This window comes from Passer domesticus, chromosome 14, assembly GCF_036417665.1.
Source record: "Passer domesticus isolate bPasDom1 chromosome 14, bPasDom1.hap1, whole genome shotgun sequence".
In the NCBI taxonomy this organism is placed as follows: domain Eukaryota; kingdom Metazoa; phylum Chordata; class Aves; order Passeriformes; family Passeridae; genus Passer; species Passer domesticus.
The window spans coordinates 11,652,127-11,664,568 of record NC_087487.1 but is presented as its reverse complement, the minus strand read 5'-3'; the positions used below and the strand labels follow the sequence as shown (position 1 = coordinate 11,664,568).

General features: G+C 39.4%; 1 protein-coding gene and 1 long non-coding RNA gene across 2 annotated transcripts in view; one reads left to right on the top strand and one right to left on the bottom strand.

Annotated features, from left to right (window-relative positions):
* The window catches only part of TMC3 (transmembrane channel like 3), a 270,584-nt gene that overhangs the window by 223,465 nt on the left and 34,677 nt on the right, over window positions 1-12,442 (bottom strand). The window lies entirely within an intron of this gene.
* LOC135280777 (uncharacterized) lies at window positions 3,396-9,841 on the top strand. The gene is made up of 3 exons (XR_010347618.1): window positions 3,396-3,639; window positions 3,766-3,849; window positions 5,295-9,841. It is a non-coding gene; the product is annotated as an uncharacterized LOC135280777 (long non-coding RNA).

The window sequence follows — 12,442 nt, the reverse complement described above, 5'->3', positions numbered from 1 at the left end:
AATAGGGCACAGGGATAAGATTATGGGGACACGCACACACATTTTGGAAACACCTGGTATGACAACCACAGTTTACAGTTCAGGGGTTTAGGATCCTTCCCCAAAAAGCTGAATAATCTTGGTTTAAAATTACCATCAACTTAATCCAGGCCTTTGCTACAAAGAACAAAAGGGATTCAAGGGATACTCCACTGCAATCCTCAGTTTCACTCGGACAACAGTATTCAAGTTTCCCCACTTTTCCAGCCCTGGTTTTCTACACATGCTCAAAGCCAAGCATTTAATTTTATTCCAGATAAGAGGTGTTTTTTAGGTTTTCTGCCAGAATGGCAAAGTCAGCAGGATTTTGACAAAGTGCAGCAGGAATTTAAAGAGTAAAGGCAAAGTATCCCATTACCTGGGAAGTGCTGATAATGACAGCAACCAAGCTGGAGAACCACTTGGAATATTTAATCAGGCTGTGGTACAGATTAATTTTATACTGTCTTTAAAGTGCTTTGAACATGAAAAGCATAGCTTAATTGTTTTATCTTCAGCCTCATCACCACCACTGTGCCTCATCCACCTAACGGTGCAAGGCAGCTGGTGAACTTCTGCTGTGCCACTGGGCTGTGACAAGGAAGAAATGCTTCCCAACCCCTTTATCTGCTTTCAGGCAAGTAACAATTGATTGCTGAGTAGATATTTGTAAAAACATTCTACTCTTCATTCACATCAGCCCAGCTGTGCAACTCCTAATGTATTCTGGCTAAAAGTTAAATCAGTATCTAATGAAAAGAACATTTTAAAAACTATTAACAGTAATAGTGATTTTGCTTTTCAAAGCATCAGCAGCTGTGACAGCACCCAGGCAATTAACAGGTTCCTTTGGCCTTATCTTTCATATACAAACACTGTAACTTCTACAGAAGTTCAGGTAGATTAGAGGACACTGCAATCCAAAGACTGTTTAACACCTCCCTTTGAAAATTATTTCTACCAAAAGAGTGTGAGAACAACACAGAGAAACTATTTTACTTATCCATCACTGTTAAACCAAATTTGGACAACAGTACAAATACATAACAAGTGGTATCTTCAGTCTTCAATTACTTCTTGAAAAAGCAGAGTTCACTTAAAGGGATGACAGGAGAGAAAGATTCAGATATTCTGTGTCCAACTGCACATTCATTGATCAGGAAACATGGTACAATTATACTGTTTTTAAAAAATGCATTATTTTTCTTCATTAAGAGGCTATCACCTCTGGCTTCTAACTACATACTCCAAGATAAAATTATATGAAAACTCAACTCAGTTCTGCAGTGCACCAAAATGCCCCAATATTCAAGACAAGTACAGCACACAGAACTGCCAGGGCTATGCACCTTTCTGCACTTTCTTAGGAAGTGAGCATTTTGCATTGGTGACCATCACACTCATCTCATATTACACCAAGAAATGGGCCTGCTGGTTTTTTATGCTGTTTAAAAATACATCCATCAAGCTCTGGTGATTTTTGTGCCTTTCTTTTTGGTGGGTGGGCATGGGGAGATGGTGATGATTTGGGGGAGAAGGATACCTTGCTTTAAGCATGCAATATAGAGAACTGCACTAAGAAAAGCAATATTCTAAACTTGGGGATAAAAGCAAACAGGGAAAGAGACTGGAACTGCCAGGATACCCTCACAGCAGACATCCTGTGCAAACACAACACCTGGCAAATGTTTGAACCATCACCTGTGGTAACAGGGACAGCACACCTGAAGAACCTCACAGTCTGGAACAACTCCTAGGCACCCATTTAAACAACTAACATATCAATCAAAACATATTTTCATCAAATTGACTTGTTAAGAATGAGTCAGGTCTGACTTGCTTTCTTGCTTTTCTCAGACAAAAGAATCAAGTCACCTTCTCAATCCTTTTTATTTTCCTTTTCTTTCACTTTTCCTCATAAAAACCAACACTTAAATAAAAAAAACACAGAGTTACCATGAAAGATAATAAAGGGAAAAGCACACTTTCCTTGGAGAAACAAGGTGCAGCAGTAGGAGCAGACTAGCTAGCACACAGGAGCCAGAATAAAGAATTACAAAGTTCTTCAGTACTCTTGTCATAAATGCTTTCAGGCATCCTCTTATTTTATAAATACTTCACGTAGAGATACCATAGGCCTTTATTAATTCATCTTCCTGTTGAAAGGACAGGGTCCTACAGCAAAGCTCTGTGACACAAGACACAGAGAATGCACAGTAATTCAGAATTTCATTTGATTTCTATCCAAACAAATTGAATCAAGAAGGTTAGAGATTAATTACAATTCTCTAAGTCAAAGAAAAATCCTGTAGCCTTTTCCCAGAATCTGCTTTGTGACTATCTTTAAAAAATGCCAGAGGATTTGCCACTGCAGTTTACACACTTTTTTAAGTGGCTTATTTCATTAGCTGTCTTCGAGCTGAGGGACCACATGAGTGTGCACTTCATCCCCTCTGGGCAACAGCCCCTCCAAAATTATTGATTTCACAAGGTTGGTAATTCAGCTGGAGTGTCAACCTCAAAATCCATGAGAGAGGCCTAAACATAAAGGACTTGACAAAGATCATTCTGCCTGGCAAAAGCTCCAAGGTTTTCCATGCCTGGGAAGTCTTCCATTTCAAAACACTTTTCAGTGGAATATCAGCAAGGTGGTTGTGGCACTGGTGAAGCAATAGAACCCTTGAAGGCTCATCACCAGCTTTTACATAGAGTGTTCTGCACATAAATTGAGAGACTTCAATGGAAATGTTTGCATTTCAACACAAGTCTCCTTGGTGAGTGATCTAGCTTGTCTCGAAGATCAAAGAGATGTGCATTAACATCTTCTGGCTTGCAGAGGAAAGCACACAGAACCCACCCATAACTCAAAGTGGAGTGAGCTACAGAGAAGCAGCCAGGGAAAACAAGAGGAAACAGAATGGATAAACCAGATCATCCTCCAGAAACAGGACTAAATACAGATGCAGATTAGCCTGGCAAACTGAGCATTTCTAGGAAGTGCTGATATGTCACTGTATTGCCAAAATTAGAAAAACTGTGTGGGAAGCAATTAGCTACTGTAGCTACTCCCTACTTAAAATGATTGTTCAAGGCTATATTGTAATATGTGGTTGGTCATACCAATTCAACATGCAAATGCTGGCATGAAAAATGCATTTATTCAATCTCAACTTCAAAAAAAAATCAAATTGAGTCGAGAGAAATAACAGTTCTTTTCTTGACCATTCTGCATTTACACTTCAATTCTATTCCCAACACGCAGCTTCTCTGTGCACATTGTATGTGTGTCCTCCATAATTAAAGCTTTATTTGAACCTCCCCCCTCTTTCCACAACTCTCTTGGTTAGATCAAAACAGTAGAGACAAAAACTGAAACATGCCTGGGGTGCAGGAGAGAACAAGACAGACTATTTAGTGGAGCAGGCTAATGGTGTTGGGGAGGAAGGGGGCTGATTCTCACATCTCAGAACTGCTAAGCCTGCAAATATTACTGAAATCACATCTGGGAACAAAGCTCTGCTTTAACTAAGTTCACCCATGAGTGTTGCTAAGCAATGGAGAAAAGATGAGGGAAAGGGAGGGTGCCTGACTTTAGGATTAGGAGGATGGATAGAAGATAAAGTAAGGCTTCTGTATAGCTTTATTTGTAAAAACTTTCCAGTCCTTTGTTTTTATTGCCTGTCTTCCAAACTACTTGTACCATGATTAATCAGGTCTCATTCATTATCTACCCCAATGCACACCCAGCACAAAGAGAGGTGCTGCATCCTGGAGCACGGGCACAAGCATTTGAGCACCAGAACTGCCAACATCTGTCTCTGGATTTAACAGGTAAGAGCAGGAGAAGCTTTCCTGATGCAAATACTACAGAATTTAATGTCTATGTTTTAAAGAAATACTGCTGATACTTGGTTTTTTGTAACTTAAACTATGCAGTGTATGGGAAATAAAATACTTGTGATGGCTAGAGCTTGCTCTAACTCTATTCTTGTGCTGATAGTCACAGAAAAGTGAAGTATTTTATCTTATAAGATCAATAAATGTCACCTTACTTAAATGAAGTTTTTCTGTCCACTCTCTACTGGCATCTTGATATTATAAAAGTTTCTTGTACTGCTTTAGCAAGATTGCTTCCAACCCTTAGGAAAGCAACTACACACTTTCAGCTGTAGACAAATACACTGCCTCATATTATTTCCCAAAAAACATTTGTTGTCTTGTTCAGCTAAATGCCTCCATAAACTACAGCATGTACATTTATAAAGCATGCATTGTTGGAACAGTAAATTGAATTCTTTGATTCATTTTTACATGGCAGCAGTATTCTTCTTCTTTTTTTTTTTTTTTAATCATCATAAATACTCCGCAATGCTCATCTCTTTATTACTCAGCATTATATTCCATATGCTAAGGCATTTGCAGCCTCACAGGTCATTTCATAGGCATTAAACTTTTACTGTATACCTGTCTTTTTAACATTTACTAATAACTCATCTGGAAAGAGAGTGACATTTGTTGCTGAGTAACAGATGTCTGCACACACAGCATGAACCAGGAGCATTTCTCAGCCTGAGATCCTAGATTATGATTAACTACCTAGTCAGTATTCTAGTTAGAGATATTATGAAGGCCTTTCCCAAAACTGAAGATATTCAAAACCTATCACTTCTGCAGCACTCCAGCAGTGTTCCCTGCACATGGGATGCATTTCCCTGACAGGAAAATGGCATTTAACAGACTAAACAATAGAAACTAATTAAGAAGATTGAGTGTTGTAATCACATTTTGATTTTATGCACCTTGAATGTTTTCAGAAGCTTCTGAAACATTTTAAGCTCAAAGAGGTGTGGATGCTGCACAAAGGCAAATCAAGCCACATGCTGAAAAAACAACCTACAAGTTTTCCTCTGAAGGGTGATAAATTAGTTACTGAGATTGGGAAGTTTCCTATGCATAACACATAAAATAGGTCACCTCTTATACTGTATTTTATTTACATATACAGTCAGAAGCAACTATGGGCAGTTGCTTTAGAGCTGAACATGCACAGTCACATATTTGTCACCCTCCAAGAGCTCATCCAGGCAGTCCAAAACAAAGTCATCAAGTGGAAATATAGACCAGGGTGGAAGAAAGATGCTTTGGATAGCCCAGCAGCTACAAGTTTCATATAGCAAACCTCTTGAAATGGATGACATGTGGAAAATGCACTGAGATCCATCATGTTGCATTGCCTAATTGACTTTTTTCCCCTTTTGCTTTTTCTTAATGAAAAGCAAGGAATGAGAGAAGAAGAAATCTTCCCTATCAGCAGCAGCAGGGGTTGCTGCAGCAAGATGATAATTCCCTCCTGCTGCTCTGCTGACAAGCACCAAGCTGCACAGGAAGAGCAAAACATTTTAATCACAGGATTGAAAATGCAGCAGTTCCTAAAGCTTCACCTTACCTTGGCTGATTTACATTAATTTAGGATCAACTGGCTTTCAGAGGAATAATGTTATCTATGCAAGATAACAGAGAAGGAAAAATTTGGTGGAACTTCAAGTTTTCCTGCGCATAACATGCAAGGAACTGAGTATATAAACAGTTTTGGAACATCTTAGATAAGGAAGGACTATTGAATTCCTTAAAAGCACAGTACAAACTTGAGGGCTTCCTAATTCCATACTAAATGTTTTTTAAGTGCCACACTATCAAATACACACCATTAAAAGGATAAAAAATACATTAGCAATGAGCAAGTTGGGGTCTAATCCAGTGTCCATTGGAACCACCAAAAATCCTGTGACAGAGACCTCAAGGTTCTGGCTCTTTCATCAGATTATCATTTATAACAAAGGCACTCCATAAGGAGCTGCTAAGACAAATGCAAATCTTGTGTCAAAGACAGTCAGACACCCCCCCAAAATTAAAAATTTGAGCACACAGCAGCTTACAGGCAGCAGCTTTGGGCATGTGGCACAACATCTGCTACAAAAACACTAGAAAGCAGACCTGCAGCAAACTGGAGCGGTGCCAGCTCTCAGATTATCCCCCCTCCAAGGCTGTCAAGTCAATGGACAGATGGCAGCCCGTGCACTCACAGGATAGTTAGCTCAGTTAACAATCAAGTATGCTAAATGATTTCAGATTCACTCTGCACCAAGCATTGTACTTCCCAGTGAACCATTAACACTGTGTCCTAATAGAAATATGGTTTGGTATGAAGGAACTGGCAGATCCTGTATTTTACAAGACAGTTTCTCTGGAACAATTTGTCAGGGAACATTAGATCTGCCTTCATGAATAAAGTGAGAATCTGCCAAGTTTGCCAGGCGGGTTTGTTCATAATTTTAATTCTGCAGCATTTGAAGAGAGAGGATGGAAACAAACAGGAAGATGCAGGTCAGTTATGCACACAAGCTGCTCCCAGGGATGCACTCAGTGAAAGCAGGAGGGGTGTTAGGAGCACACAGGATCTCACACCACAGCAGCTGTGCCCCTGCAGTGCTGCCTGCCTGCTGCAGGGCATCACACAGCTCTCCTGGCCTGGACAGCTATCACAAGCAGCCTGCTGGGTGACACACTTGTTACCCGAGTGCACAGATGTGACAACTCAGCTCAGAATAAGCTAATGGTTCTTGGGCTTAAATGGGTAAAATCTGTAAAGAAAAATTGACCCGCATATATCAAGGGGACAAATAATTCAGTACTGAGCACTAGCCCATAGCATAGAGGTGGACTTCTGGCCTCAGCATTATAAGATGCATCTTTAAATTCTTCCTCCTTATGGTTAGATATGATTGTCTTTAAGGATATTTGTAGACTTAGTGACAAATTTATTCTATTGATTTGCTTTTCCATAAGTCAGCAGGGCAAGAATAGTGTTTGAAAAAAAAAAAGTTGGTTTCTTCTCCCACCTTCACTCTCTGCTCTTGTTGCATATCCCTTTTATCTGTCCACCCAAAATCCCATGTAGCTAAACAGCTGGTCAAAATGGTAATAAAATTATTTATTACATATTTGGCTCCCACGACCATTTTATTCATCATTGTTGCACCTAATAAATACCCTGAGAAAACACACAACCACCAGCCCTTTTCTGCCTGGATTGGAAAAATTCTTCAGCAAAAAGCAGGGGAGAAACCCAAGAAAAACAAGTGGAAAAACACAAGGACAGGGAAGAGAGAGAACTTAGCTCTGTGCAAGGAGGTAGGAGTTGTGCCATGGATACCAGAAAAGCAGCACCTCACACTTCTTATCTGCTATCTCAGCTCCAAAGAGTAGGACTGAAGCAAACTGGAAAACCTAAAGCATTTCTAGTGGGCAATCAGCAAATGAGTTCCCCACACAGTCAGGTGAGTGCCAGCTGCAGAGCAGCAGCTTCTGACCAGTGCAGGGAAGCCTTGTGCTTTGGACTTACACTCAGAGCTCTTCCAGAGCAGCTGCATTTCGTGGTGCAGGGCTGCAGAACACCCAGCAATGTTCTGCATGCCTGGATCAGTGAGAGGGCACCATGCACAGCTCTGCTCACTCTCCTTTCCTGCTCTGACACCAGTTTTCTTCAGAGATGCTCACAGGGCATTGTCAAAGTTCTACCAAGAAAATCAGCAACAGCAGGCAAGAATTCCTGTTCCTTGCTCTTCCCTTTCCAACACAAGGTGCCACGAATATATTGGAACAGGAGCAAGAACTCTCCCAGAGCATGGAGCTCCCCAGCTGTGCTCCCTGCAGCTTTCCTCTCTCTTGAGCAGGCAATGTTGTGACCCTGGTGTGTGATCACCAGAGCAGGGAGATGCAATTTAAAAAAAATAAAGAGCAAACCAGTCAAAAATGGAGACACAAGCAACCTCATTTTCTGGCTCAACTTTATGAAAATCTGATTAGACCTCAGTGAAATTTAATCTTTGCCTTCCAGACCTTCTGAGACAACAATAAAGATCTCTTGAGCTCATAAAGTACCCAGAGAGGAGAGATACCACCCAGCTGTAGGAAAATAGCTGAGAAAAATTATTTTTCTTGGCACTAATCACCAGGTAAATCTGAAAAAAATGTCATTCAAAAGTAAATTATAAAAAGCTACATATCACTACTTTCAAATACAAGAATACACTTTATCAGACAAAGTAATAAAATAATATGAAAAAGACAAGACAAATTAGCTACAGCAATAATTAGGAATGCCAGACATTCAGAAGAGAGTATTTGTTCAAATTGCTAAGATAGTCAAGAGACAGAAAATTTGACTCCCAGAAGTCCCACTGTGCTAACATTTCTTTTTCCTTTTTTCCTACTACAAATTTACAGCAAAAACAAAGCAACCTACCAGACATATTTTTATATTATCAGCCCTTCCCCAGAACAATTCTGCTTCAAAACTACTCATTAAGCTGGAACTGGCAAAACCCAAAGTTCCAGTCTTTTATTCTCAGCCAGAGGATTCACATTTCCCCATGTCCTTGTAGCAGCTGTTCCTACGTTGCCCCATGAGACAAAGAAATATGGGAATTTTTTGACTTTCCTCGAAATATTTTTTACTTTTATGGATAGATAATACATGGAGTCATTAGCCACAAGAGGCCACACAAATACTGCTACCTGGATGTGCTCAGCACAGATCTAAGAAAGCTCTCACTGCAGCAAGTGCTGATTTTTGGGGGTCACTCCCCTCTGCCAGCTCAGCAGTGGCACCAAAAGAAGCCTTTCTGTGCATCTGTGGAGGAATATTTGCCAAGGGTTTGATCTTGGCCCCTTGGTTTGTGCCTACAGTGCCCAGGATTCCCAGGGGGTCTCACAGCCAAACCTTTCCTACTTTGGGGATGCTGAGCCCACCACAAGCCATGTTCTGCTGTCACAGTGTAAAACCAGAAAATCCTACAACACTGATGTTTCTTGGATTCTTCCAATGCTCTGCTTACAGTCCAACAAGATCAGCTTTTGCAGCTTGCAGGAAAGAAAGCAAGCAATTCTTACCAAAGCACAGCAATCTGGGAAATTAAAAAAGAAAAGGAAAAACCAGATATGAATGGGTGGTAAAATTGTATTTCCAATCTTCTCCTCTAATAATGCAGTACAGCAGCCATCTCCAACTCATCATACCAGACAAAGTGATATGTGCAGGAAATGTTAAATATTAAGGAAACAAATGGATGCTAAAAAAATCCTAAACTATGGGTGTGCAGAGCCAAAATAATTGAGGACGATGTGCATGTACTAAATAGAGTTAAAAACTAGAGCATGATAGATATATTTATATGTGTGTGCATATATATATCTATCAATCATCTAGGAACTCAATTTAATTTTTGCATGCACTGATTCCCCATGTCCTTATTGTTGCTTATAGAATCCTTCACTAATTCTATGTTTTGTACAGCCATGCAACAAAAACATGGTTATGTTGTATATAGTCACACAGCAGAATGTCTGTGGAATAAAGTTCTCATTAAAATCCTATTTTAATCATGCAATTAAAAAGTCTACAGTAATATTGCAATTACAATACTTTTAAAATGCATCTGTGCAGAAAGCTAGAAGACTAGAATGGATATAGTATTCTGATCTCCCACTGTACAAATGCACAATAATTCTCAATCTGTTCTTGCCTGGGCAAGTCAGAGTGTGTGCAACAGTCAAGATTAATTAGAAGGAACACGTGTTCCTCATGAATGATGCCATGTCTAGTACTATATGCAAATTAATTCATGTCAGCATGGGCCATGTTTTATCATGATTTTTCCTTTCTTTTTGAAAAAGGAGGTACAATTTTTTGACTGCAACTATTGTACATTGTTGATTTTACAAGAGCTGTAGAGAGATTTTATAAAAATAAAACATTGGGCAATATATAAGTTGGTTTTCTACTAGGTTTTTTGTTGCTTTTTTGTTTGATCTTTGCCAACTAACTGGGATAAGAGAATTCATAAGGTATGAATACATTATACTCTGTTTGGGCATCTCTAACATGAACAGAGTGGTTATCACAAAGACTCCACAGCAGCCACCTCTTCCCAGCTTATCGCCTTGAGGAAACGGCGCTGCCTCCAACACCAAACACAAAATAACATCACATTACACATGCAGAATCCAAGGTCTCAGCTTCAACTGTCCTTTGATCTTCCATAACTGGAGGAAGTGTAAACCAAGATCAAGTTTATTAACTACAGATCAAAGTGCAGCCTAGTTCTTCCTTTTCCAACAGCAATTAAAGACTGGAGGTAAATTTCTAGAGAAAACTATTTTGAGATATATAGGTTATTTTTGCAATCATTGCATGTGCCATTCCAATTTAAAAACACAACTCCAGGACATTATGACCTATATTTCTCCCAGCTCTTACTTGGAGATTCCTGTTCCTCCTCTGGCATTAGGGTGTTTGTTAATTGGGAGAGTGGACATGTAGCACCATGTTAAGAGCTAACACAACTACTGTGGTAATACAGTAAAAACTTAGAGTTTCAATAATTTTGAAATGCATTTTCTCCTCAAAACGCATTCTTCCAACTGATTCAGCTGTACTGAGAGATTGGTGGTACAGGTTATTTGAAAACTCATTGAGTATAAAAAACCAAATCTATTTCTCCAGCCTTGGAGATTGCCTTCTGTTCCCAGTATCATGTGAATTCATCACTTAAGTGCACCGCAAAACAAAAAGATATACTGCTCTTGGATTTCGCTTTTAGGAGCAGTTTAGTCACCTTTTATAACCCAAAAACTGCAATTCTTCAGCATAGCAGCAGCTTCAAAAACATTATAGTGTCTAATCTTTTTGAAACTTAATTGTAGAATGCTCTTAATATGGCCTTTAAAATAAAACATAATCTGAGTACCATAAAAGCCTTGCAGCTTCTTACACAATTAAATTCTTTGAATGAAATGACTTGCAGTTTTGCAAGTCAAAGCAGCAGATGTATATGCTAAAGCACAACTCAGAGTAAGCAGATGCCATTAATGATTGAGACTTATGACTGAACTTTTTTTCCAAACATAAAGCAATATGAAACCAAGATATCTGTGAATTACATGCTTTTTGAGGGTATTCATACAGATATATCAGTCTTGAAACAGGATAAATGTTTTCATTACAAGTTGGATCATTCCCACAGCAGTCAGCAGGAGGTTTGGGGTACAGTTTGGGGTACAGGTGTCAGGAGCATAACGCTGGTTCTTGTAAAGCATCACCACCCTCAGCTTCCACCATGCTAAGTCAGCCCACCTAAAGCAACATGTCCTAAAGTAGATTTTATTTCTTAAAATACCAGTTGAGAGACAAGTGATAACAGCTAAAACTCAGACTACCTTCTTTATTAAAAATAACACAGCCCTGTCTCTTCAAATTAACACTTTCACCCCCTCTTCTCCAGCTCATCTCCTGTACCCTCTGTTACATTCCAGTGCCACCAGACACTCACATCAATGGCTGGATTGCCTCCAGGGTTTATCATCTTACAGCTGGATTCAAAACCACAAGGTAAATTAGCATTTACCCTTACAGATGCCCAGCAACCATTACCATACTATATTCAGCTCTCTCCTTATATTGGCAAGTACTGCTTGGTACAAAGACTTGGGTTATTTTTTAAAAAAACATTCTGAAACTACAGCCAATACTGACACGTTTCCTTATATTCCCAAATTAGTTGCATAATGCTGCTGCCCTTTTGTAAAGATAGATCACAGTGGCACTTCAGAAATGGCTGCAGTTTCCAAGTGATGACAGAATTTCACATCCCCGCCCTATTCCCACCGAGTGCCAGGATCCTTTCCAACGCCTGCAGCAATGCTTTGAAGTAGGTGCAAATGCAGCAAATGCAAAAGATTAAAGGATTCTGGAGTTCATGGAAAGAGGTGCAGAGCTCGGTATCACCAGAAAGATTCAACTAAACAGTTTAAATTTTTATTTAAAGAATTTCATCATGAGATGAGTTACACCACAGTACCTTTCCTAAGGATATATTTTACATAACTGTCTATGCTGCATGTGACTAAATCCTTAGATGCATGGAAATGGACACATGTTCAGCCTTCCACCTTCATTCTCTGAGACAGTGCAGATCTCATACACAGATAACAGCATACCAAGAGCTGAAAGGTTAAAAAATGTTCAAAATAGACAGCAATATTACCTCAACATTTTCTTTTTTAAGCAGCTTTCAACAGAATGTTTAAAGGAGAAGTTTCACATTTAAAACATCCTCCTACAGGGGGAAGCTGCAATATTTCTGACAGACATTTTCATTTTTATTTGGCATTTTACTTACTCAGTATCCTGTCAGTTTAGGAACTAGGAATCAGGGCTTTCAAAAATCAGCTGATGACATGAGTCCCAGTCACTGTCTGTCCCTCCAAAGGTGGCTTACCAAGCATTATTCCTTTTAAGGCAGGGGAAGAGGAAAAGTGGGGTTGATGGTGATTTTTTAAATTTTTTTTATTATTATTATTAATC